This window comes from Anser cygnoides, chromosome 4 (assembly GCF_040182565.1).
Source record: "Anser cygnoides isolate HZ-2024a breed goose chromosome 4, Taihu_goose_T2T_genome, whole genome shotgun sequence".
Taxonomy (NCBI): Eukaryota; Metazoa; Chordata; class Aves; order Anseriformes; family Anatidae; genus Anser; species Anser cygnoides.
The window spans coordinates 22,457,871-22,485,271 of record NC_089876.1 but is presented as its reverse complement, the minus strand read 5'-3'; the positions used below and the strand labels follow the sequence as shown (position 1 = coordinate 22,485,271).

The 27,401-nt window shown below is 35.0% G+C and overlaps 1 long non-coding RNA gene across 1 annotated transcript in view; it reads left to right on the top strand.

Annotated features, from left to right (window-relative positions):
* LOC125179978 (uncharacterized) overlaps positions 1-21,587 on the top strand; it is a 58,535-nt gene extending 36,948 nt beyond the window's left edge. The window contains exons 3-4 of the long non-coding RNA XR_007158151.2: positions 16,532-16,573; positions 17,274-21,587. This is a non-coding gene — a long non-coding RNA (uncharacterized lncRNA). The remainder of the gene's footprint in view (positions 1-16,531; positions 16,574-17,273) is intronic.
* Positions 21,588-27,401: the final 5,814 nt, after the last annotated feature.

Genomic DNA, 27,401 nt, shown 5'->3' with positions numbered 1-27,401 from the left:
CAGAAGAGTTAAAGTATCTTTGCATCTTTGGGGGTTTGAAAGGTAATTGAAACTGGAAAATACTTTCTCTCATTAGTCAAACAAAAAATAGATCAAATCTAAGACTTTCTATCATGAGCTAAACAGAGGTGTAACTACCTTGAAATTTAATAAAATCAAAGAATCATACAATATCCCAAATTAGAAAGGACCCTACAAGGATCATCGAGTCCAACTCCTGACTCCACACAGGTCTACCCAAAAATTCAGACCATATGACTGAGAGCACAGTCCAAACGCTTCTTAAATTCCAACAGGCTTGGTGCCATGACTACGTCCCTGGGAAGCCAGTTCCAGTGAGTAAATAGACTAGCCTAGAATAATATCCTTGTTGCTTAATTGCAACAAAAGAGCTCTTATATGGAGGGGAGACATCTAACCCCCAAACATATCAAAGATGCTAAGTATGAATTCCACACAAAAACTAAGAGTGTTACAAACATCAGGCTTCCTGAAGTAGGGATTTCAGTTCCTCTTGTAGTAGATCAGACCTTTTCAGTAAATCCAACACTGTTTCTAAAACTTTGTTTACAGAGGAAACAAAAAAACTATGCTACTTTTTTACAAGAGTAACCGTCTTAGAAGAATGATAAATTCAGAGAGAAACTGAAACAGAGAAAAAAAAATTGTAAGTCATCAAAAGAAAACATTTTGTGAAACAGCAGGGTAGTGGTCTTTACTGCCACTCAGAAGAGATTCTGTTCTTTCAGGTTAAGTGTTTGGTCCTTGAGAAAAAATTATCTTGACACCTGGTTAGACCATCTGCGCTCTTAGTTCTTTTTCCTTTGTCCTTTTACAGTGTCTTTTAATGTCAGCTTGTTGAGTATGAAAATATTACTTTAAAAAACAGTAAAAATATAATAGCTCATATGTCCATAGTCATATGTAGCCTAGCAACCCAGTAAATGTACTACTGCAGTAAGCTAACAGAGGCCACAAGACTTGTCAGGCTTTTTTAGAACTCGTCCTGTCCTATCCAGAGCTGTCTTTTCCTATTGAATCATAGCATCATAGCATCATAGATCTTGTTCAGCCTCAGAGCTGAGTGCAGTACTCCCGGTGGGGTCTTACAAAATCAGAGAAGAGAGGGAGAATCACCTCCCTCGACCATGCTTCTTTGGATTCAGCCCAGGATATGGTTGGCTTTCTGGGCTGCACATTGCTGGCTCATGTTGAGCTTCTTGTGAAGCAACAACACCCCAAGTCCTTCTCCTCAGAGCTGCTTTCAATCCATACTCTACCCAGCCTATACTTGTGCTTGGGATTGCCTGACCCAGGTGCAGGACCCAGGTGCAGAACAACTTTTCTAAATCCAAATTATCTCACTGAAGATAACTGAATGTTTTAAGGTTCCTGCCATTTAAAGCTAGACCTACACATCTTATATCTAAAATCTTAGAAATTAGAGGGTGCAGCAGCCTCTAGGTGACTACAACTGGGAAAAGTGCTTATACTTCGCTGCTGCCCTGTGGGACTGAAGATTGCAAAATCTATAGCTCTCATGTTCTTTAAAACCTGTGCAAACTATGTGGAAAAACATTCAGATAGAGTACTTGAAATGAGCATTTGGAATACTGCAGCAGCATATAGAAGACTAAAAAGCTTGTCCATCATGTCTATAGTCACTCCTTCCAAGGAAAGAAGCACAAAGTCTGAGAAATTATGTATCAGCCAAGATTCAGAAAAGTTTTTCAGTTTAACAATTTTTAGCATGTTTATTGGACACGTCCTCCCCAAATAAAATCATTTCAAAGTGTCTCTTCAGTAGCTATAGTTTATCCGTGATATTCATAAATTGATTATATAGGTATTCCTGGTATACTCTGACAGTAATTTTTATGAAGTTCAGAAAGCCTGTATCCTTTCCATCGCAGAATATTCCTCTGAAACAAACAAACAAACAAACAAACAAGAAAAAAACACCATACTGTCTCCCAATAGTTAATCGAGGAATGATATTTAACTCAGTTTCCACTAAAGGCTTATCCACTCCAGCACAACACAGACTTCAAAACAGCAGGTAATTTGTTGAATTACAGTACATGCTGTCTTTCTGTTCTGTGAGAATCCATTAAGATCAATTAGTACTTCTATTTCCATAAAGCCTTTCATAACCATTCTCTGAACGTACTTTGCAAAGATTAATACTGCATATTTTCATGTTACTTAAAAATCATTATTTTGTTATTATTACTTACTAAATATTCAGTAACAATCTAAAAAGTTATATTCTGAATCATCCTGGAGGAAATAGCATAGCATATTCATTGAAGATATTTAATAAGATAAGTTCACAAAGCCTGCTGGTCAAATGACTTCTTCGCCCTACCAAGGTGGAAGGTGCTGGCAGAAGCATCTGGTTAAAATTCTATCGGCTGTCTGACAGGAGGGTGAGAATGAGTAAAAAAGTTCGACTTTCATATAGCCTGAGGGTTTTGTGGTTTTGTTGTTTATTATTATCTTTTTGGGGGGGAGGGGTGAAGGGCAAACATCTTTAGGTAATGTTCAAATATTTTGTGAGGTTTCACTCAATAGTGACATCTGACAAATGCAATGAAAAGCCATGACTCTCTGTATCTTCAGTGACTGTAAATATTTGGATCCTTACATTACTTTTGGTAAATATTCTCTTCTTTTCAAAAATAGTTTAGGTCAGACAAAAAGGACTACTGAAAGGAATATTTTCTGTATACAGATTTTTTACATTTCTTTCACAATTGATTCTATTATAACTCTCCGACACTGTCAGTAAATTTGTTATATGACAGAATAATATTTTTATTGCAAAATTCAGAGACAATGAAATCATACCAGGTGTATTAGAAAACTGAGAGTGTATGCAAACAAACATAGGGGAAAGAAGTATTCTTTGCCAATCATCTCATAGAATACTGTGGTTTGTCACACATTTTTTGAGTTTCTAACTCATTCTGATGAATTCACAAATATAATCTAAATTAATTAATTCATGTGTATTTTCAGTTTAGTTCTTGGCAGGCACATGCTCATAAATTATATTTAGAAGGTTGTGTGAAATATTCTATATATATGAAAGCATACTCATGTATCTTCTTCCTTCTTCTCATTAGTTAAAGATTCACCATTAAGCTAGACAATCTGTAAGCCCATAAATACAAAGCTTGAATATTCTTTCTTAAAATGGTGGATGCTGACACTTTGCTCTCGTATATGATGTGCAGAAATAATTTTGATGGTCTGAAAAGGGCACTATTAAGAAAATTTGTGTATTACATGCAAATTCATAAGATTCTTTCTGTAAAAAATCCACATACAGGGACCGTATGAAAATAATTAATTTTACTAAAAATAGGTTGTGCTGACTGCCTTGATTTTTTTTTTAATTTTGCCTAAAAATTTGTAAAGAGATAACAAAATTTACATCTTGCTTTTTAATGACCTTGTCTGTCTTCTAAGTTTTTAGAGCTATTAGAGCAACATGTTCATATTGGACTAATTTCTTTACTTTCTACAATCTCTATAACTTTTGAAAATAAAACTCACACAGGAGTTTCAAGATGAATCATCATTTCTCATAGTTTTCACTGGGTTTGATAATAGACATCTTTTGGCCTTTCTTCCCAGTTAAATTCTGTATCTTTTCAAGAAGCTGTTTCTGCACCTCGAATTTAAATATATCTGCCACCTGACCTAGGTGTCTAAAAATCTACTGCAAGTAAAAGTGCCTTTGGATTCATAATTTAAGGGAGTCTTTAGGGGAAACTATTCCATTTGTCTGTAAATGATCAGTGATAAGGAAGGACAGGTATTTTAGATTGCCTCTGGCAATGAAAAATTCAATATAAAGCACTGCAATCTTAACGAAATACATGTGAAAGGATAAAATATTATAACCATTTTACCACTTTAATCTTCCTGCCACTTCTGCAAGTACTGTAAAAAAATTGAAGTTTTTTGTTGTTGTTGTTTTGTTTTGTTTTCAGGCATATCAGTCAAAATATAAATGGTCAAAAACAACACAAACCCTACCAAAAAAAAAAAAAAAAAAAAACACAGTTTATTAAACAACTGTAATGAAAAAATAATGTTAAAAAATTGCTCCAAAATATACTACTGCCTTGTGATTTGTACAGTGAGTCTCTTCTAATAGTGTAACATTAAAATTTTGGTTTTCTAGGTATTCACACTGACTTTTCTGAAGTAAAATTGGCAAGAATGGTGGAATACTGGGTATACATTATTTCAAAGACATGTCCAACTAAAGTTTCAGTAAGCAGGAACTTATTTCGAACCATGCTTTAGAAGACAGTTCTTGTTTTAATGTAGACAGAATAATTCCTGTAAATTTCAAAATGAAATTTTGGTACTTATAAATGAAATTTCTAGGGAAAGAGAAAGGAAAGAAATATTTTGTTTTATAGAGTTGTGGAATTAGTTGTAACTGTAATAGTTAATGATCACCTAGAAAACTATTAGAAACCCACTTTTAAACTATTTATTAGTGTTTTGACGTTTAACTGGTTAGGGCATTTTCTGTAGTCTCCAGCTAACTAGGTATCTCTGGGGCAGTGAATTGCAAGGGGAGATTAAAAATAATAATAATAATAAAAAAAAAAAGGTATGTGAGTTTGTTAGTTCAAAAGGAACTTGAAAAATTCAGTAAGTCTTGCAGATTTAGATCAGTGGGGGCCAGGGTCTAAAATGACAGAAGCAAGATACAGGTAGCTACTTTGAAAAACAAACATAATCTATTTGTGCTGTTTTTTGGGGGGTGGTGAGGGCAGAGGCATCTGCTTATCTGACCATCTTTCTCAATTATTTGGCTATATATATTTTTTCTTCAGTGATTTGTCAAGCCTCTCAACTCCATACGGTGTAGAATCATAAAATGGTTTGGGTTGGAAGGGACCTTAAAGGTCATTTAATTCCACTCCCCGCCCATGTCATGAGCACAGACACCTTCCACTACACCAGGTTGCTCAAAGCCCCACCCAACCCGGTCTTTAACACTTCCAGGAATAGGACATCCAAAGCTTCTCTGGGCAACCTGCACCAGTGCGTCACCACCCTCAGAGTAAAGAATTCCTTCTGAATATCTGATTTAAATCTACCCTTTTTTAGTTTAAAATGATTACTCCTTGTCCTATCTCTACACTCTCTGACCAAGAGTCACACTTCTTATAAGCCCCCTTTAGGTACTGGAAGGCTACTATAAGGTTCTCCTCGGAGCCTTCTCTTCTCCAAGCTGAACAACCCCAACTCCCTCAGCCTCTCTTCATAGGATTGGTGCTCCAGTTCTTTGATCATCTTTGCGGCCCTCCTCTAGACTTTTTCAGCCCCAGAGCTGAATGCAGTACTCCAGGTGGGGTCTCACAAAAGCAGAGAAGAGAGGGAGAATCACCTCCCTCGACCTGCTGGCCGTGCTTCTTTGGATGCAGCCCAAGATAAGGTTGGCTTTCTGGGCTGCACATTGCTGGCTAACATTGATTTTCTTGTGAAGCAACAACACCCCCAAATCCTTCTCCTCAGAGCTGCTTTCAATCCATTCTCCACCCGGCCTATATTTGTGCTTGGGACTGCCTGACCCAGGTACAGGACCTTGTATCTAACATTTTATTTTAGTTTCAGTGAGTTTAATGAGCTAGCAAATTGTGGGTAAACCCATGATAAAGTGAATGTTTTATGGTCCTATTTCATTGCTTTTCTTAATCTGTTTAAAGCGTTGGTTGGTTGTAACATGCATTCTGAAAACATGTCAATAAAGTGAATTATTTTCATCAACTGTTTTCACCTCATCTTGAAAAAGAGTTGTGCCGTTTAAAGAAGTCTGTAGGTGCCTGGTGCCTTAAAGAGTGAGGAGTCAACTAATAACTTTGTCTTAGCATCCATTTAGACATATGAATGTCAAATCTGTCATTTTAAACTTCTTGATTTATAACTTTTATTTCTGTGTATTAGTACTGTTGCTTTTCAGTGGAATTACTTACTAGGGTTAACTTTGTATGACACATTTTATGAATTGAAATTGTTTTTCAACAACCAGTTTTTATTTTAAGTCCAAATCATTCCAGAAAACTGGAAGGAATAAAATATAGTCATGTTGTAGGTACAAATTATAACCTATTATTCACTGGTCCTTGCAATAGATTGGCATCTGCTGAAAGTGTTTAACCTTTCATCTCTTGGTTTAGGTTGCAAGCATTTGCCTTACCCGCTCCAGTTCCACCCAAATAAAACTGAAATAAGATAAAACTGCTGTCACCAAAATGTGTAGCAGATCTTATAACACAGTGCAGGGAAGATCACAGCCAGCATTAAGTGCAGATGGCTTCCAGATTTCAGTCACTTAGGGCAGTCTATTGAAGCTATATAAGGCAGCCCAAGGGATTGTGAATCTGGTCTTCTACAAGGAATTTCTACATAACTGTAGATTACATCCCTGTTCTTCTGTTCATTCCCATTTACTTCTCTGAAATACCTCTGTGTTTTTCAAAAAGAAGAGTGTCTACAGGGAGACAATCCCCCATCAAAAGGAAGCAAGCATTCTCTGGGCTGTTTACATATGAAAAGAGAGGAGAAAAAAAAAAGTGATATATCTTTATTCATAATACGAACGGCTTTCATATAAATGGTATATTCAGGTTGTTTCTGTGTCTTTGTACATTTGTGGATCTAATATTTTATAAATTAGTACATTTGTAAAAGCTACAAAAGTACTGGTTTGGCTTACACAACTTCTGTTTGAGCACATTTTTTGTTTCTATGGTTGTATTATGAAATACTTTGAACATACCAGTTTATGCAATCTAGATATTAAAATGTCAAAAATCATCATGGAAACATAATCATTTAAATAAGGCAGCTTATTTTTTCAGCTACTTTTTAACTGCTTCCTATTTGTACCACTTCAAAGATTAACAGAAATACAACTTTTATATAATAATTTTCAATATGTCTGTCATTATTTCCTCTCAGATTAAAGAACTCCACAAACTGATCCTATTTTTCTATACATACACATACAAAGCTGCCATAGATAATCTCTAAAAAGAACAGTACCTGAAAAAATCTGAGAAAGAATTTATAAACTTAGAAGTAAAAATTTCTATTAGATAAAATTATTTTATATCAAAGTTATGCCATTTCTAAATATTTCTAAAAATGCAGTATTGCAATGTCATCTACTAATCTTATTTAGCAAGGTAAATTACTTAAATCAGAATAATGTATCTTTATTGTAGGAATTGCAATCTCCTATCTGTGGAACAATGAAATTTGGGTTTCACAAGCTAAAATGTTAAATGCATATTCATAACTGTTTACTTCAGAACACACTGCCAACACACTTATGTTTCTGATGATAAAATTAGAATGTTGTACACAGCATAAAGAAAAGTCTAAGAGATATGACTAGAGTATTGAATTTAGCTGATTACTACATTCTAATTTTTTAAGCAGCAGGAAATCGTAAATTTCCAGAAAGTATAAGAATTTTACTTAGATTCAAGGAGAAATGTTCTGTGATGTTCTTCATAAAATGTGTATTTTTTTTTTTCCTAAAGGAAAAGAATTAAAAACATTAAAAGATTTACACATCTCACTAGGAGATAAATGTTATTCTGAAAACTGTTTGAAATAACTAAATCTTACCGTTTCACAAATATTAAAACACAGCCAGAAAAGTTTTAGAATGTTATAGTGTAGAACATCTAGCTTCATGTTTGTTAATAAAGTTGATTGGCCTCTTGGTTAATAATGTTGTTGCTCTTATATCACCCTTCAGATGTAACTGCATTGCCTTTTTACCTTCTCATCTCTTCAGCTTCTCTCAGTATAGATATCACATCATAACGACCATCACAAAAGGAAAAACAAAAACAAAACAAAGCAAAACCCCACAGTGTTTATATACTCCTAAATTCCTTTATATCCTTTATATATATTATTCCTTATTCCTTTATATCTTTTATATAATTTATACAATATCCTTTATATAATTCCTTTATATTTATATTCCTTTATATTCCTTTATATCCTCCTAAATTCCAAACCTGAAGACCTGAAAGTAAATCCTATGCTAATAGAGCCAACTTGAGCACTATTTTTTTTTTCTTCCATGTAAAGTAGCATTTATAAGAGGTCAAAATACCAAAAGACAACTACATTAGCAAGAATCAATTCTTGTTTAGATTGTTCAGAATATAGCAGAAGAGACAGAGCTGAAACAGTGCTGAAAATGGTTTTGCATTCACAAAGAACTGAGGGTGTCAGTACAATTAATAATCCACGTTTTTTCCAAACAGAGTTGTTTCAGGGTCTAAAATTTCTGCTACAAGGGCTTACAATAACTTTAGGTGTGTGTCATTATAGTGTAATCTCAATTGCTTTTCCTAAGTTCTGTTCACTAAATAATAAAAGATCTTCCATTGTCATTTCTATTAGTCCACCTGACGACAGTTTCTGAAGGTACTCCACAGCTGCTGCCTAGTTGAACAGAATAGATGTCTGAGAATCTAGGTCTCCATTTTTCCACACTGAAATAGTGTAGGAGAAAAATTATATATGTATTTTTGTAAGACATTTTTACGTGGATTAAGAAAGTAACACTTGAAATTGCTAAATGACACATCGGTGGTCTTTTTGCCCAGTATGACTTGAGCCTTAGAAATCCTTACCTTTCCATAAAATGAACTGACAACTTAAGCAGTTGTTTTGGTGAATTGTCTCTAGAAAAAATAAAAATAAAAATAAAATCCCAATAACAATCAACAACCAAAAATAATTCAGCACACAAGTGAATAGACAGCAGGGTCTTGGCAATGTTATTCTTCTATTGTCTGTCCTGCCAAATAAATTCAGGCTTGAGGGGTTTTGGATTTGTATCAAATGTTTGGAAATAATCCTGTCCATTTCCTCACTGCATCTGATTTTCCACGTGTTACTAAATAGGGCATAAAATCTGAAAATTTCTCTCTCACAGTGAGATTTGTTAGGGCTTGCAAATTAGAAACGGTGAGAACATGAATGATTTAGTTGCTTCTGAAGGCAATATTGCCTGAATCAAAAAGAATATTTAAACACACCTAGTAAAAATGAGTTTCATTTTAAAAGGTTTGATGTTAAGTAGTCATTTTGTGGAAGTAATGTGGAGATCGCTACTAAAATGAAGAACTGATAATATGTTTTTATGTTTAGAAATATTTTTTGTTCGTGAACACAGAGACTCATATAAAGGTCATACCCACAAAAGCAAAGTTACCAAATAGACTTTTTGGACTACCTCTCACAAATGATAGGGTCTTGAAATATGAGTCTACTGCTTTTGTCTATTACTCCCTCAACATTAAAATGCTGTAAAAGAATGTGTAAATTGAGGCTAGTACAGAATTTGGCAGCCTTTTGGCTAAACAAGACAACTTGTTATTACTGATGTATTTTCATCAATGTTTTATTTTTTTAAGTAAAGTCAAGAGCAACAAACACATGGCAAGAGGAATTGTATTTATTATTTTTATAGAACTAAATAAAATATTATTTCAGGTGAGAACAAAATTTAAATGATGGAAATTATTTTTTTTTCTTATATTCTTCTCTAGACAAGATTGATAGAATGTCATCCACAAGTATGCTTCCATGCATATATATGAAGGGTTTATTAATACAGGTGCAAATGTGGTGCTCCAGCTAAGATTCTGGAAACCTGTCCAGATGTAGTATTTGTTGCTGACTTTAGAAAATTACATTCAGCATTTAACAACAAGTCAAAGTCATACAATTTCTGGGTCACTAAATTATTTTAAAAGGGTTATGGTGTAAGATATTCAGTATCATGGAGCATGAGAACAAAAGAGGAACAGAAGTTTCAGTTGCCAAAAGCAAGTGTAGAAAATGAAATCTTCCCTCATGTGAACAGCAGTATTGTCTGGTAACCTGGCAAAGAAGCAAATAGCTTTCCATTTCTGTGAAGGTGCAAAGATGAAGAATAGCTGTTGTTGTATTCCTGTAAAGCAGGATATGAAATATCAAGTGATTATACCAGAGATCAAGATCTTTTACACGCTATGTTACTCAGCCATTAATGCCAGAGGTGATTATAAACTCCTTGTTAGACAGAAAGATATAAGACTTGAAAAAGGTTTTTGTTGCTGACAGGCAACAAAATATAAATTTTTGAATAATCAAAGTTGGCTTTTTGTTTGTTTTTAGTTTTGTTTTTTAATACTTAAGCTCAACTATTTTCTTGTTATATAAATTTGCAGTCCCAAAATTTACAGCAGCTTAGAGGGCAATGGAATAAGTAAAACATCGGAGGAATATAAGGTTTAACTGCTTCCACAGTTCCATGGCAAAGCTAAAACCTTCTTGTCCTTTTTAAAATCATTGGTATTCTATATTTTCCAACTACACTGAGGAGCTTTAGAAAGGAATCATCACTAGAATATCCAGCTTTAGGGGGACCTAAATATTTCTATCTCTTCTGAAGTGAAGCCTATATGTTCTTGGTGATCTTTATAAAATAACTTTTCAAAGTAAATGAAACATTTTTTAATTTTTATTTATTTTTTTTTTTTTACAGAATAGCTCTCTGGTCAGGACATTCAGAATTCAATTCCAATAGCTTCTTCATAGTCAATTATAAATATAAATATATATAATGAGACCCAAGGCTATCATAATATAGATAATTTAGAAGCTATATAAACGAATCCCTTAAACTTTGTTATTCCTGTTTTCAAGATCTGAAGTTTTTCTTAAGTTTCTTAGTACAAATATCTCTGTTCAATACATTCATTCTTGAAAGAAATAAAACCAAAATCTTTTGCATTATAACAGTGCTGTCTCCTATAAAGCTTAGGCAGATTTTTTTCTTCCATGTGATTTTAAGCAATCTAAGAAACTGTAGCATAGATTTAGTTCATGTCATTGCTGTTAGCTTTTAATTTAAGATTGCTTGTCTTGCCAGCAGTGTAAAAGGCAAATGAATAATGATGAATTGGCTATGATGTCATACAGAACTAATGGCAATTCAGCTGAAATGTTTAATTAATATAGTACATAAACATAAATTTTATCTGCCACTGCAGTTCTGACCTTCCAATTGCAGGTATAGGTGGACAACTTAAGGAATAGCAACGCACAATCCAGAAGGATATTTGTATCCTTGACGTGACAAAACAGCCATAAGTGTAATTGAAATATATGATCCTTTTGGCATTGATGCAGATACCTAATTTTGATGGTGTAGGAGAATGAATGATGTGACATTTTGCTCATTTTCCTCAGCTATAGCTTGTACAGTTTCTTAAGAGTAAATGACCTTACAGTATTGTATAATATAGTCTTGACCCTGACTGTTATGGCAGCTTAAAGTGTAAACATGCAGTCAGCAAAACAGCACTACTGAAAGTTGGATATAATTTACAGTGGGACAAAATCAACTGAAAGTTTCAATGGCAGTGCCTGATGGCCTTGACATTGTTCTAAGTCTATATCATAATAGGTTCAGTTAAAACCAGAAATTTTGTCTCTGGATGGAAGTTTATTTAAAGACACAAAATACCAAATTCATTTATATTTTCTACCCTGTTACTGTGAATGCAAAAACTTGTCAATAAACACAAAAATTTACATTTATTTTCTTATATATTAACAAAGCTATCTTGGTGGTTATTCATATTGTCAAATTATGTAAAATCTAGACTATGTTGATTGTGTTCTAATGATCTTCCTCCATCTACGCACTGGACATACAAGTGTTTATGTGCAAATGCTCATCATATCTCTTAATACATATTTTAACTTTCTGTTGTTGTTGTTGTTGTTGAAAATGCTCATAGAATTTCCTTCTGGATAATTCACATTTACATACATTTCAAAAAAATTAGATTATTTTTTTTTCCCAAAAGGCATTATATTGTACCATAGAGCATATAAGGTTTGACTTTTCATGAATGCCATCTACTTTCCTCCATTTTTCAGTGGATGGTTAGCTACATATCCATAATCTGGATGTCTTATGCTTACTAAATCCCATTTGTGGTGGGTTTTCCTTGTCTAACAAACAAACTTCCACCCAGCCACTTGCTGACTTCGTAAGTAAGATGGGGGATAGAAACAACAGGAACAAAAAGTTCATGGGTTGTGGTAAAGACTGGAAGATCAATTCCAAATTACCATTGTGGCTAAAACAGACTTGACATGAGGAATATTAATTTATTGACAATTAAAACAGATATTTAATAACTGAGTCAAGTAGTAGGAAACACAAAGGCAAACACCAAAACAGTGCATTCTTCCCCCCTTCCCAAGCTCAACTTCACTCTTGACTCCTTACCCCCAGTCCCAAGCAGTGCAGGGTATGGAGAATTGGGAGAGTTTTGGTCAGCATATACCAGTTTCAGTTTGCCACTCCTTCTTCCTCACACATTTCCTCTGCTCAGGTGTAGGTTCTCCATAGGCTGTAGTTCCTTTGCCAATATCCATCTGCTCCATTGTGGGGTCCTTCACAGGCTGCAGTGTGGATATCTGCTGTGGTGCCAGGCACCTCCCTCGCCTCTCACCTTGGTGTTCCGTCTGCTGTTTCTCACTCTTTCTTTTCCCAAATTCCTCTCTCTATCTGGTGTTTTCTGAACTTTTTAAAACATGTTTTCATACAGGTTGGTTGATGGCCTTGGTCCTGCAATGACTGTTGTGTAGCACCCAGAACTGTCTGGAATTGACTATGTCTGAAATGTGGTAGCCCCTGGCCTCTTCTCACTGAGGCCACCCCTGCGGCCCTCTCTGCTGTCAGCACCCTGGCACATATTCTCAATACACTGTTTTGGATTACTAAGTGTACAATTAAATGCTCAAAATGTTTACACTTCTACCCAATGTGTGATTCAATAAGCAATCTCAGAGGACAGTTATATTGTTAAGCATTACAGATGATACTGGAAAAAGGTGATGAAATTTCCTTATAGATAGCATTCACACATGAGAAACACTAGTACAAGACTGAAAAGCTATGAAATTAATATATTCCTTCTATTTAAATCTACAGAAGTCCTTACTGTCTGTAACATGGAAAAGTGTCTTAGCTGAAAGCCTATATGGTCTTAAAGCCTATTACAGGTCATCTGATTTCAGTCTGATTTGATGAAGGTGGAGTTTTAAAATAACCGTTTCTGCCAGGATTCCTTTTGAGTATATTACTTTTAAGTCAACAAAGTAGACTTTTGGTTTAATTTTCTGTTCACTGCGTTTTACTTAATCTAGAATTAGAACTTCAGCTTCTTTGGATAACTTAAAAATCTATTATCAAAATAAATTGACATCTTAAAAATGGGCATTATGAAGATAGAATAAAAAGGCCCTTTTTGACACTGGTGCATTACTTATTTCCTTAGCAACAACCTGCATAACTATTGCTTCTTTAAAAAGGCATTAATTCTAAAACAAAAGTTCCATAAGCTCCTTTCAAATTCTACTCTGGAAAACAAAGAAACAAAACAAAACCAAATTGTAATTAATTTAGTTGGTTATCTAATTTAAAATAATAAATAGTCAACTTGCTCCTAAAATCCATATTTTCCTGGTATTACAGTGAAATATATATTTTTGCATGACCTTAATATTTATCAGAATATCTACCAACACAAGATGACAAGACTAGTAAAGACCATCAGTCATTGTTACCCACTGTCACTATATGTGCTCTAGAATGATGGAGTACACAATACAGAATTACTTTTTTTTTTTTCCTTCCTGATGTGTAGCAACCATAATGAACTACCACGGAGAATTTTTCAGTCTGCCTTCCTGGAAGCTGTGTTTTGGTAGAGAGGCTTAATTTTGCACAGAGACAGCTACAGCATTTGACGCTTGACAACAGTAGTTTGCAAAAATACGATTTCCTCAAACTAGCAAGCATTTTTACCTATTGCCATGTTTTCCCTTAACATATTCCCAAAATTTGGAAAAAGATTCCTGTTTGTCTTCTGTATTCAGAATACAAAGCAAATGTAGAATCACTTGAAACACTGGCAAGAACATGCTGATTCTTGCCAATTGCAAAGTGACTTTCGGGAAAATGTGTATTTATATAATTAATTTTCTGTGTTAACTATCTTCTCACTGTAGAATCCTATCTATTAGAACAATTCTATTAGAATTACCTGTCTATTAGAACATTTGAATAAGGTAAGAATAAATTAAAAAATGTAACATTTTAGCTACTCAATTTTAGTCTTCTAGCATATGGAAGACTTACCCTTTCCCATTTCCATTAATTTCAAGTATAACTTGAAGTAAATCTCTAGACAGGGATTTCTATTTTGACCTTTGAATATTTTTTGGCAATCTTGAAATAATTTCAAAGGAAAATATACGTGATTTTGAGTGCTGTGTCTTTCCCCTAATCTATAATATAAATATTACTTAAGGTATATTTCACAACCAAAAAAATAATATTCCTCAGTAATTAATTTGTGTAACAAAAGCAGACTTATAAGTGAGAACAACATTCTAGGCAAAAAAAATATTTTATACTTGGTAAACACAGGCATATGTGGATCTCTATTGTGAAAAAATAAAAAAGAATAATCTCATTTTTATTGCTAATATATAGAGAGAAGTTATTACTTCTCTTTAGTATATTTCTTTTTGGAATATTCTTTCTCATCTCAATATTCATTCATAAATGAGAAGCTTTGTAATGACACACACACACAAAAAAAAAACAAAACAAAACTTAAGCCATATCAAATACTCAGAAAAGTTCCTCAAAATCTATTAGTGGATTTTGTGTACCTGTTCGTACTAAATAAATAAATAAATAATAAAATAAAATAAAATAAATATAATAATAATGCTTAGTAATAAAATAACAAGCCATTTTATTGTCCAGAACAGCTGATTAAGTCAGTACGTATAATTATGTTTTGAATATCTCCAAAGAAGGAGCCTCCACAGCCTCTCTGGGCAGCCTGTTCCAGTACTCTGTCACCTAAACTGTAAAGAAGTTCTTCCTCACATGGAGACGAAACCTCCTGTGGTTCAACTTATACCCATTACCCCTTGTCTTACCATTGGCCACACCACTGAGAAGAGTTTTGCCTCATCCTCTTTACATTGTCCCCTCAGGTATTTTTAGAGGTTGATAAGATCCTCTCTCAATAGCCTAGTAGTAATTATTAGTAAATGCAAACCAGTAGCAAATGCTTTTATTTGGGCAATCAAATCAAACCCAAAACGTAATGCTAGGTTCAGACTTGTATTTACTGGAGGATAAGAACTGGTAGGAAGAGAAGAGAATGGGAAGGATGAACAAAAAGGAACACAAGCATTAGAATCCTATTTTTTCTCTCCATGTTTAGAACATTTATCTGTTGTACTGTGGTTATCCCATGGATTTTTAGCATTGTTTATACTAATGGATTTAATATTCATCATTTTTAAAATCTAGGGATGCGAAAAGCAAAGGTTTTGTTGTTTTAATTAATTTACCAAGTTCTTTTCAACATTAAAAAGAATCTGATTTCATATTAATAAATAAAAATCTAAAGCTTTAAATGAGGTTGTAAAATCAGTGCAGAACTTCAGATACATTTAGTCCTTTTTAATTATTATCATTGCAAAACACTTGTTATCAACTTACTTGTCAAATGTCTTGAGCCACTTGAAATATTTGACCTGCTCTTCTTAGCATGCTCAATAAATGTGTTTTTTGTTGTTGTTGTTTTTTTCTTTGCTTGCACTTTTTTGTGAGAAAGGAGAGGGTGGGTAGGGTTGTTTGTTTCTTTCTTTTTTTGAACAGCAAGCCTGCTAGGCAAATGGAAGAAAGCTTCAAAGCTGTAATTTTTATAATGGCTGTTTGCTTGAGCTTGCTATAGCAAACACAGCTTACTTTAGTTGTACTAGATAAATCGCTGTGGGAAAAAGCTACTCTGGTTCTTAGATTTTATATCAGCTAAGTTGTCCCCTTTGGTGTTTTAATTTAATGAAAGTAGTTAATTGATGCAGAAATAGCCTGACAAGGTTCAGGCAGCACTATTATTTGGAGTGTCTGAGGCAAACCTGAAGTATGATTTCTCTAACTTCCTAGTATAACATGAACTTGATTATAAACCTGATCTGCTGGGACAGAACACAGCCATCATTTTCTTCTAGCGTTCATTAGTTTGGTTTGCGTCTTCATTATTTTGGTTTGCGGCTTCTTGAGGCCTTCCCAGAAGTGCAAGTCTCTAAATTACAGTCCCGATCTTGACACTGTAATGCATGTTAGCAGAAACTTCTGCATGCACAGTGGCAATCTGAAGTCAACAGAGGTCTGTAACAGTTTGGAGATACTCCTATGTGACCTGCTTCATGGTATTAGCAGCCAAAGTCTAAAATGCTTACATTTATTTGAGAAAAAAATGCTTTTACGTCATTCCATGCATTTTCATCCTAATTCCTCTACTGTTCTTTGTCTTCCTTTATGTATTTATTTATTTATTTTTATTAAACTATTTCATATGCTTTTTTTTTTTAGGATTTCTGTAGTTCCCACCCTATAGAGCAGGAACCCTTACAGGTCGGTTCCTACCCTGGCTAACTGCATATCTATAATTATCATGTAATTGAATCCGTTCTTCAGTACAGTTTATCTGACATTTTTTGCCTGAAATTAAATTATGAACTAGAATCCAGAGAATTGAACAAACACCAGTACAGTAAGAATTGCTCCACTGTTCTTTCTGAACTGAAAAACATAATCATTGTGCTCTAATAGGAAAACTACTTGCTCAAACATAACCTGAATCAGGATGTTTCAGTTTATTGAATCTAAACTTATTCTATGTTTGAGTGAACTAATGGCCTAGTGCATAATTATGCAGGCATGTATAAAACAGCCTAAGTGAAGTCTAATCTGACTTCCACACGTTACAATTTGATAGTCATTCCTTTTCCATGCCTGTTTAAAACAACCATATAAAAATAGCTTTGATAATGTGTAAGTCGGTTGTTTTCCAATATTATCAGTTCTAAATTGATTTAGGAGGTTTCTTGCATAATGTTTAGAACTGAGGTTCTCTGGAGAATCCTGACTGACTTGTACTTGACAGAGAAGCTTCTCTGACAGCACTACATTAAAGTCATTATACAGGGAAAAATAAATATCACTATTTTGGAATGCAGACATTGATTACTTTAGAAATATTCTCATTTTCAAGCATTATTTATCATGATAATGTCATGATAGTCATAATAGTTCACATGTGGTCATTAAACAGGTTTTCGGAGGATGATGCAAAGCAGAACAAAAAGGTTTTAAAATGAAGAAATAGAATGCTGATAAATTCCTTATTTCAGGGGTGACCAATAGCAAAATGTTGATACAAGGTAAGAGCATAAATAACAGCAGCAGACTGTAGTGCTGCACTTATCCTGTGAGTGTGAATACAGTTAAGGAGGAAAGTGGAAGCAGCATCAAAATCAGAGAAAGAAAGTGATGCAAATAAAATGTATACTGCTTCCTCAGTTCTGTAAATTACAGGCTCATCTGGAGGAAGGGAAAAGATCGATTGCAGTCTCTAAGGGTTTAAGGTCCTGTACTTTCAAGGAAAAAAAAAAATATATATAGATATATATAAAATAAACATAAGAAAATATCCACCTTTCTTTTTTAAAAGTCATCACACTTACATTTCTAATTTCCTTTTACTCTTTTGAATTATCTAAATAAACAAAAACCATACAAATATAAAATAATAAAGAATATAACAAATATGATATTTTGTTTTCAAGTGGGCTTTGCTACAAATCACCTGCACTGAAGCAATTAGTATATTAGGGATTATTCTGGCATTAGAAAAATGCTATTATTGAATTCCTTCTGTATTTCCCACAAGAATTAGGGGATTTTTTGGCTATAGAAAAAGTATGAGAGTATTATACTGTAGATCAGTAGTTAGATAACTTCCACAGAAAGGAGTAGACTTGGATTCAAGACCCTGCCTCAATCTCTCTCTCTGCTTTATCCATTATTAAGAACTGATAGTCTTCAAGATTTTGCTTTTGCATTTGGGAACTGTGGTGTTTTTACTCAGCTGGGCAGCTGAGCTCCACCACAACCGCTGTCTCACTCAACTCGTTCCTCGCTTCCTTCTCAAAGGAAAAGAAGGAGAAAATACGATGAAAAGGGCTCAAGGTTTGAGATACGGACAGGGAGATCACTCTCCAGTCATTGTCATGGGCAAAACAGACTCAGCGTAGGGAGATTAATGTAATTTATTGCCTATTACTAACAAGCTAGAGTAATGAGAAACTAAAAATAAACTAAAAAACAAACTAAAAACACTTTCCCCCCATCCACCCTCTTCTACGCCCTCCACCCAAGCGGTGCAGGGGAACAGGGAAATGAGGGCTGCAGTCAGTCCCTAACACTTTGTCTCCGCTGCTCCTTCATGGTCACTTTCCGCTCCTGCTGCACGTGGGGTCCCTCCCATGGGATTCCATCCTTCCTGAACTGATCCTGCTTGGGCTTCCCACAAGCAGCAGCTCTTCAAGAACTGGAGCAAACTGCTCCAACCTCGGTCCCTCACAGGCGGCAGCTCCCCCCCCCAGGCCCCCTGATCCTGCGTGGGCTCCTCTCCACGGGCTGCAGCTCTGGCCCGGGGCCTGCTCCTGCAGGGGCTCCCCATGGGCCGCAGCCTCCTCCAGGCCACATCCACCTGCTCCACCGGGGGCTCCTCCACGGGCTGCAGCGTGGAGATCTGCTCCGTGTGGGACCCATGGGCTGCAGGTGGACAGCCTGCTCCACCAGGGGCCTCTGCACAGGCCACAGGGGAACTTCTGTTCTGGTGCCTGTAGCAACTCCTCCCTCCTTCTGCACTGACCTTGGGGTCTGCAGGGCTGGTTCTCTCACATTTTCTTACTCATCTCTCTCCCAGCTGCTGTTGCACAGCAGTTTTTTTCCTTTCTTAAATCCACTCTTCCAGAGGACCAACCAGTGTCACTCACTGGCTCGGCTCTGGCCAGCGGCGGGTCCCTTTGTAGCCATCTAGAACTCACTCTGATCTGACAAGGGGCAGTCTCTTCTCACAGAGGTCACCCCTGCAGCCCCCGCTATCAAAACCTTGTCACGTAAACCCAACACAGGAACCAAGCATCCAGGTTATTTTTTCTGTGGACCTGTTTGTTCCAAAGGCTCCCCTTAGCCATTACTGAACAGACTTCAGTGTGTGCTTGGGAAAGGACGAAATCAAAAATTCTCACAAAAGAAAAAAATCTTTGAGAATTTTACAGAAAGTAATATTTTCCTATTAGTTAAGATCTTTTTGCATAATGAAGTTATTTGCATTAATCGTAGAACTACAATAGCATTTATTTTTGCATCAAAAACTGGAAGATTTTCATCCTTTTTCATTTAACAATAAATGCAAGAGTCATTTTTCTGCTTGGTTTTGGATTTAAGTTGGGATTTTAAAATGCAGTTTCTTATTGTGTGTGTGTACATTTGAGTTCATCCGTCTATAAACAGATACACAGTGAAGGAACTGGTGTCTCAAAATAAATTTCCTTATTAAACACATGCTGTGCAAGCTAGTGTAGTGATAATACCAGTGTTCAGAACACAGCTATAAAGTCGATGCTACAGATTGAAGCACACTATATGTATCCTTCAAATACATACACTGCTATCCTATCTCATTGTGAATATCAAAATTTAACTTCATAATTTGTCCATGAGGACACAAAAAGTTTGCAGAAGAACATTTTAATTTCCGAAGAAAGAAAAAAACAACAAAACAGGAAGCGGCCACATTGTAGACAATTGGAGACTTAGATTTACAACCGCCTTGTAAATTATTCTTGCTGTTTTCTTGAGTAAAAGGATGGGGAAAAAAAGAATACATTCAAAATATTCAGTAAGTTTATCTGTAGCACTGATTGAAATAAGAATATATTTTCTACAACTCTGGTCATTGTAGAAGTAGGTGATACCATGACCTTCCTCCAGTGATGTTAATACAGTCAGGTTTTTTTCTAAATTACAAATAGACTAATGCTTTTTAAAGGGGGAAGGAAAAAAAAAAGAAAAAAAAAGACTTTATAATTTCACATCAGTTAAAAAAAAAGAAGGTCATTTTTTTCATAATTATTGACAACTCAGTTGTTCAAATGAGCAATATGGGTGAGATGCAGATGCTATATGTTATAAATTTACAGCTCAAAAAATACTGAAGTGTCAGTGGCTTGAAAATAATATTATAATAAAAGTAAGTACATATTGCTTACTTTTGCCACTGGTTATCCAAAACAGTATATGAGGAATCTAAAGCAATTTGGATTATGAAAGGCTTATTTGTTAAGCACTGATAAGTACTTCCAAATTATCTGGTCTATCAGAATTAATGACCCATATTGCAGTATGACAGAGTAGGTAGCACTTATAAAATATAATTACAAATTGTAAGCAAGCAAATATTCCCTTTAGCAGATACTTTCTTAAGGCAATGTTAAACCTTGCTTTATATACATTACAGGTAGAACATGGCAGTAATCAAACTGAGATCAAAGTTAAAATTAGACCAATAAATTTGATGTTCAAATAAATAAAATAGATCAGCTTAAGAAGTTTTGTCATCAGAGGGCAACATTACAGTATCTTAAGATCAATGTTGGTTAATATTTCGATGAATAAGGTTGAAAAAGCAAAGTGAAATTATTCAAGCTGGCAACAATTACGTTTTAGCTTGGATTAAGAAAACTTTTCCCTATGAGTGTGAGGTCCAGATTTCTACCAATATCTCATCCCTCCTCCACAGTAACACAAATCATTTCTGTGAGCTTTATGAAAGTGGTGTGAAATTAGGCAGATGGAACACTTTAATGATAAATTAGGATTAACTTTTGAGACAATATATTAAAATCACTATTGCAAAAGTACATTACTGAAATGGGGAAAAAGAAAAAGCTTCCCTCCAATAAATAGAATTAGGAGTGACAGACAAGTGGAGATTTGTCAGAAACTTGAAACACCTATGCATCTCAGGTTATGGGCAAGGAGGGCTGTATTTGCTGATGGTTCAAGTCTTTTTTTTTTCTTCTTTTTTTTTGCTTTACCTTTCTTAAACTAATGATTTCTCATTCACTCTTCTGGTAGACAGCTTTGTATTTTTAACGATAAGGCTAAATGTCAAAAAGATAAGGTCAATCCAAGTGTTCTAAAAATCATCTGGTTTGGTCCTCAGAATTAGTAGCCTTTGACCTTTGGCTAAGTCACTAGAAGAACTTCATTCTTACATATTTAGAAAGTAAGTTATCTGTAGGAAACATGATTTTGACTATTTAAATCTGTTTACATCTGCCGTTTTGTTACTGCTGCTTATTTGTCACTCATTCAGTAATACACAGAGCATAATATATATGATGAATCCCAAAAAATAATGTTAAAGAGAAAAAATACATTTTTTCTAAAGTTTTCTGGTAAGAATTCTGTAGACTTTTCAAAACTGGTTAGCTTTCATGTGACCACTTACAGATTGTTGCACATCATGAGGACCCATAGAACAAGTGCTTAAAAAGAATAAGTTAGGTTACTATAAGGCTACTAAGTTATTTCACTAGCACATCTGCTTCTTAAGAACTCATTCTGTCCAAGTGTTTCCTCTCATATTATCTTTTCCCAGACATCAAAATCTTTGATTTACAGAGTTTTTGAGCCTGTGCAAGTAGGAAGGGAGAGAAGCAAGAATTTTTTAAAGGGATTCAGTTACAAATTTTTGATTTTTTTTTTTTTTTGAGAGAGATTCTGAGGCTAGAGGATTATTACTGCACTGTAACAGTATTACAGTTTCAGAACTGTCAGCTGACTGCTGGATTTTAATGTATGTAGTTCAGATGTCCTCATTTCATAAATGGCAAAGACAGTTTGCAGGGGATTGCAGCCTTTGTACCTCACCAGGTGTTTGATTACTGTAAAAGGTTTAAGAGGCTGTAATAAATAACATTCATTTTACACATTTTGGTATGTGTGTGTGTGCCAGTAGGCCACCTGATAAAAAATAAAAGACGCCTAGTTGATGAACACAATTCATCCTCTTTTGGGGATTCACAGAGGATTTGCAGGGAATCCTGAAGACAGTTTTGGGGCATTTTATCCTTTATTCATTAATGATATAATTAACTCGATACTCAAACACAGAAGATGGTATCTGATCTGACAAAGCAGTCCTGGCTGAATTAAAATGATCTACTTTAGTATGATGACAATCAAAAGTATTCTAGATAAATTAAAGATAAATAATCCTTTCCTGGGAAGAAGGATGAGAAGATTTGGATTAGAAAATAAGATCTGGATCATCCCTGAAAGAAGCTGATGGCAAGATTGTGTGTTTAACAAGGAAGTTATCTTTGAATAGTGCAATCTAAAACAGGATCTGCACCAAGACAGAATGTCTGATGAAGTAAGAAAAGAATCCACAGCAAGTCATCAAATTATTGGGAAGGAAATTTGGCTGTATGTGATTTCCTTTCATTTTTCATTTTTCTTTCAAAACCACTTCTGATAATGCTGTTTGTTTCACAAGTAGCAAATTTTAACATGCATTTTACCTTCTCTTGGTTCAAGTCAATGGTAATTTTTAATAATTGGCAGATCTCAAGGCATTATAATGTAACAGCGTAATAGATATAAAACGTGAGTACTGCTGTGCATTACCTAGAGCCCTGATTTCCCAGCACACTCTCCACAGGGTGTATTTCAACAGAACTGTGAGGGCCACTTGAAAGCAGCAGAAGTACTTTCCAGTAAACAATGAGTATTAGAAAGTAGTTAATATGTGTGTGAACCTAAGGCAAAGAAATTTGTAAAAGGCTTTTTGGCAATCTGTGAGCTATTGGCATTAATCCCCTTACATTATAGTGTCTTAATCACTAAAGTCTGTAAACAGTGGTAGCACCCACTTCAGGCAATATATAAGGTCATGTAAGGAAAAATCACCTCAGGATGCAAGTTCATGACTGTTAGCTAGCATGTGTTTTTCATCAGATTTAAGAAAACAAAACAAAACAAAACAACCTACATTACTTGTGAAGCTCAGACTAGACTGAACTTCATGCTCATCATTGCTATAATAAATGATTAAAAGTAAATTCTTTAACAGCTGATGGGAATAAACAGTAACATATGTTTAAAGGGCCTTTCTTTTTAGTAAGCTTTCATACAATAGAAACTCTAGAACAATCATTTGTTTATATGTTTCTGATTCTGGTTTTGTTTTCTGTTGTTTTGCTATAGTACTTACTATAACTAAGAAGTGTTGAATATTCCTCATATCACTTCATTCTTAGGAATCCTTTATTAAGCCCATTTCTTTTCTTTGCAGCTGCTTGTTATTCTTTGAAGTTACATTTCCTCAGGCTCTTCAATACTTTCTATTGACTCTTCCTTTAATTTAATTACTTTTTCTTTTTCTGAGACTTTAAAGAAATGAAAAGTATTCTCCATATATAGAGGCTGTGCCAAATTATATTTCTTGCTTGACCTTTAAATATTAAAAGATGAGCAAAAGTATCTTGAAATGTACTTAAACATTGGATCTGTTTTTTGTTTTTTTTTTAAGAAATTAAAAATGTATATACTTTTTGAAGTTAGGTTGCTGTTGCATGCAGAAGCTATGAATAAAATCAATAGTAAACAGCAGATTTAGTCATAATATAATATAACAAAGGGAAATACTTGTATATAGTCCCTGAAAGTGAAACAAAATGAGGGGGAGGACTTAAAAATTGCTTAGAGATAATACAGGGATTCTCTAGTGGTCCTTCTTCAGAAAATAAACTACAAATCAGTCAAAATTTTGATTCTCATAAGGACAATGAAGCAAAAGGGTTTAATTTTGGTATCTTTTGCAATGGGGCACATTGTTAGGACTCAGATAAAAGTTGAAAATAGTTGTGAAATTCTGGTGTGATAGAATAAAAAAAAATGTAGATCCCATTTAAAAAGCAAATTTTCTGTTCTTCATAATCATTCAGTAGACAGCAGTCCAATTATACTCTCATACAAGTAAAATAGTTTGTTTAAATCTCCCTATTAACTTCATGTACTTTAGGGTGAGGGGAACATCATTTATATAGGAAGACACTAAATATTTAGAAAAGTATGCATTATTTTTAGTAAAATCTAAAGTTTCGGCAAGATATGGGATTAGAAATATGGGAACAGATAATGTTCTGATTAGGCAAGCAAACATAAAATTACTCTTATTCTTATCTTTCCTTTATTTGAAACATTCAGCAATTTTAACCATGAATTGATGATTTATCTCCCTTGAAAATTTTTCCAAAGGTCCACAGGTGTACATTTACATGGATGACACCTAAAAGGTTGTTGTACCTGCACTGCTCCCTCAGTAATGATTCTTATAATTTTGATCTTCTGTTCCTAACAAAATAATTTTAAAAATAATTTTTGTGCAGCTATTGTAAGTCTATAGTGCCATTTTAAATGTCTCCTGACCACTGCTGAAGAAAATCTCAGGTGGATCTTATCAATGTGTACAAATACCCAAAGGGAGGGTGCAAAGAAGACCAGCAAGGCCCAGTGGTGCCCAGTGCCAAGACAAGAGGCAGTGGACACAAGCTGGAACACGAGTTTTTGTCTAAGCATCGGGAAGCACTTCATTACTGTGTGAGTGACAGAGCACCGCCCAGAGAGGTTGTGGAGATCTTCAAAAGCCTTCTGAATGTGGTCCTGGGCGACCTGCTCTTGGTGTCCCTGCTTAAGCAGAGGGTTGGACCAGATGAACTCCAGAGGTCCCTGCCAACCTCAACTATTCTGTGATTCTGTGATCTGTGATCTGCCCCCATGCAGATGTTTCAGACAACATAAGAAATCTAAAATGCTTAGGTTAGGCAATTGAATCACTCCCCAAATTGTTCCAGTACTGACATTTGGCTGAATTTGAACTCTGAACAGGAGATTATTCTCATGGAAAGAAGAAAGCATATTAGCAAATGACATTCATATTAACATTGCTCATTTAGATTCCCAACTGAAGGATACTGACACATCCCTTATTAAAAGTAAGATCTCCCTAATAACTTAGGACTTAAGAACTTACTGACTGCCTTTATGAACTCAATCATTTATATCCTTGAAAATTCTTATTCTGCTGACACCTAAATTTTAAGCCATAAAACGTTTGTAAAATAGTACAAGTATCAAATGTTCTACTCAGCTAATATCTGCTTCTTGCTGATAGCTGAACTGCTTTCTTTTTAAAGTCATAGACATCCTTGAAAACTATGGTTGTGCACACATAACTCTTTGTTTCTTCAGAACTTTTAGGGGATTAGTTATAGAAAAGTGTTTAGAAGGTTGTAAGTGTTTATTAACAATTCATAAACATCTATTATTGTGGCTTACTTCCTGTATTGCAGATGTTGATCCCAAATACATTCATTGTATTCAATATGTTCATTGACTGCCAGTTAATTTTACGTCATTAAAAAGTCAATAAGCTGCTTGAATTCTGATTTGGTGTAGCCTACATGAACTGAGTATTTTTGTCTGCAACAGTATCTAGCACATATGCTATTTATCTACTTCAAATCTGACTGAAATGGGAATCTCAAATTCCTTAGTCCATATTTTCAATTTCATTGTTAAGATCCACATGCTTAACTTGTGCCTGCAAAATGCACTGTTCAGAAAAGCACTATTCAGGAGTGCTATGTACATCAGTATTGAAAAACTGATATCTATATGCTTTTAAACTTTGAACTTGTGCTGTTTGGAGACTAGGATAATTGCTCTACAAAGTCTGTTTTTGTTGTAAGAACTTCTGTCTCAGTAAAGTCACAGTTCATTTCCTGTTTGGGCTATACTGACACACAGCTGATGTGCAGCTATCAAGAGCACCTTTAATCTTTTACTTATTTTTCGTAAAAAAAAAAAAGCAAATAAACAAACAAAGTCTATACCAAAATCTATTCCAAAATCTGTTAACATTTATGTTCCACTTAGAAAGTTTCAATTTGCCAAGTAAAAATAAACCAAATTAATTCAGTCATGAGTTTTATTTCAGACAGAAATTCTGATGACTTACTGTTTTCAGAAAGTTGTTATCACAGATACTCATTGTGTAGGAGTTTAATTTGTAAGAGTTTAATTCATAAGTTTGTAATTATTATCTGGAGCTGGATTTTTCAGACAGGCTCTGTAAAGCAAAAAGATGTCAGTTCATCCCAGAATAGCTATCTCAATTTCAAAAGATAAGTGCTCTACCAAGCTTCAGACTTCTTTTGCGTTGTTGTCTTGTTAATAGAACACTTTATTTGAAGACAGTGTATTTAACTGTAAATTCAAATGTGAAATTCCAATAAGGAATATGAAATGTCAACAATTAATTGTGAAATGTCCAAAATACAGAACGCCTGAGTTCAATTCTTCCCTCATTTGGCTGAAGCCTGGTGTATCATATTCTCTGAGGAAAAGCTATTGTCTGTTTTATTCCTCTTACCTTCTATAAAGAATGTAAAGTCCACCATAGATGTCCCTTCCCTTCCCTTCCCTTCCCTTCCCTTCCCTTCCCTTCCCTTCCCTTCCCTTCCCTTCCCTTCCCTTCCCTTCCCTTCCCTTCCCTTCCCTTCCCTTCCCTTCCCTTCCCTTCCCTTCCCTTCCCTTCCCTTCCCTTCCCTTCCCTTCCCTTCCCTTCCCTTCCCTTCCCTTCCCTTCCCTTCCCTTCCCTTCCCTTCCCTTCCCTTCCCTTCCCTTCCCTTCCCTTCCCTTCCCTTCCCTTCCCTTCCCTTCCCTTCCCTTCCCTTCCCTTCCCTTCCCTTCCCTTCCCTTCCCTTCCCTTCCCTTCCCTTCCCTTCCCTTCCCTTCCCTTCCCTTCCCTTCCCTTCCCTTCCCTTCCCTTCCCTTCCCTTCTTCTTCCCAGCATTGCTTTCCATTTCCTGTTCTCTTTCTTTTCCTCATTCTGAGTTTCCCATGATTCTTTTGACCATTTATGAGTTCACAATTCAGAAACAGTTTATGGGTTTGACACTCAGAAATAGTGGATACAACTTTCTATGGATAAACCTTTTAAGTGCCAAATTTTTTTATTCTAACTTTCCTCTTAATTTTCCTTTTTGCAGAAAGGAAATATTTTTATATTTGACATGCTTTAAAAATTGTATCTTCCATTTTTGTACGTCTGTAAGTATATGCGCATTAGTGTGAATACATAGATAATCACTATGTCAAAGAGCTGGTATAGTTTAGTCACTCAATGAACCCTACAAGAGATTCTCTTTTCCTGTACAAGTCCCCTTTCATTCATTCAATTTCCCTAGTTATGCCTTTCATGACACTGTTCTATGTTGTTCCTCATACTGACAGTTACCTTTATGTATTCTTGTAGATC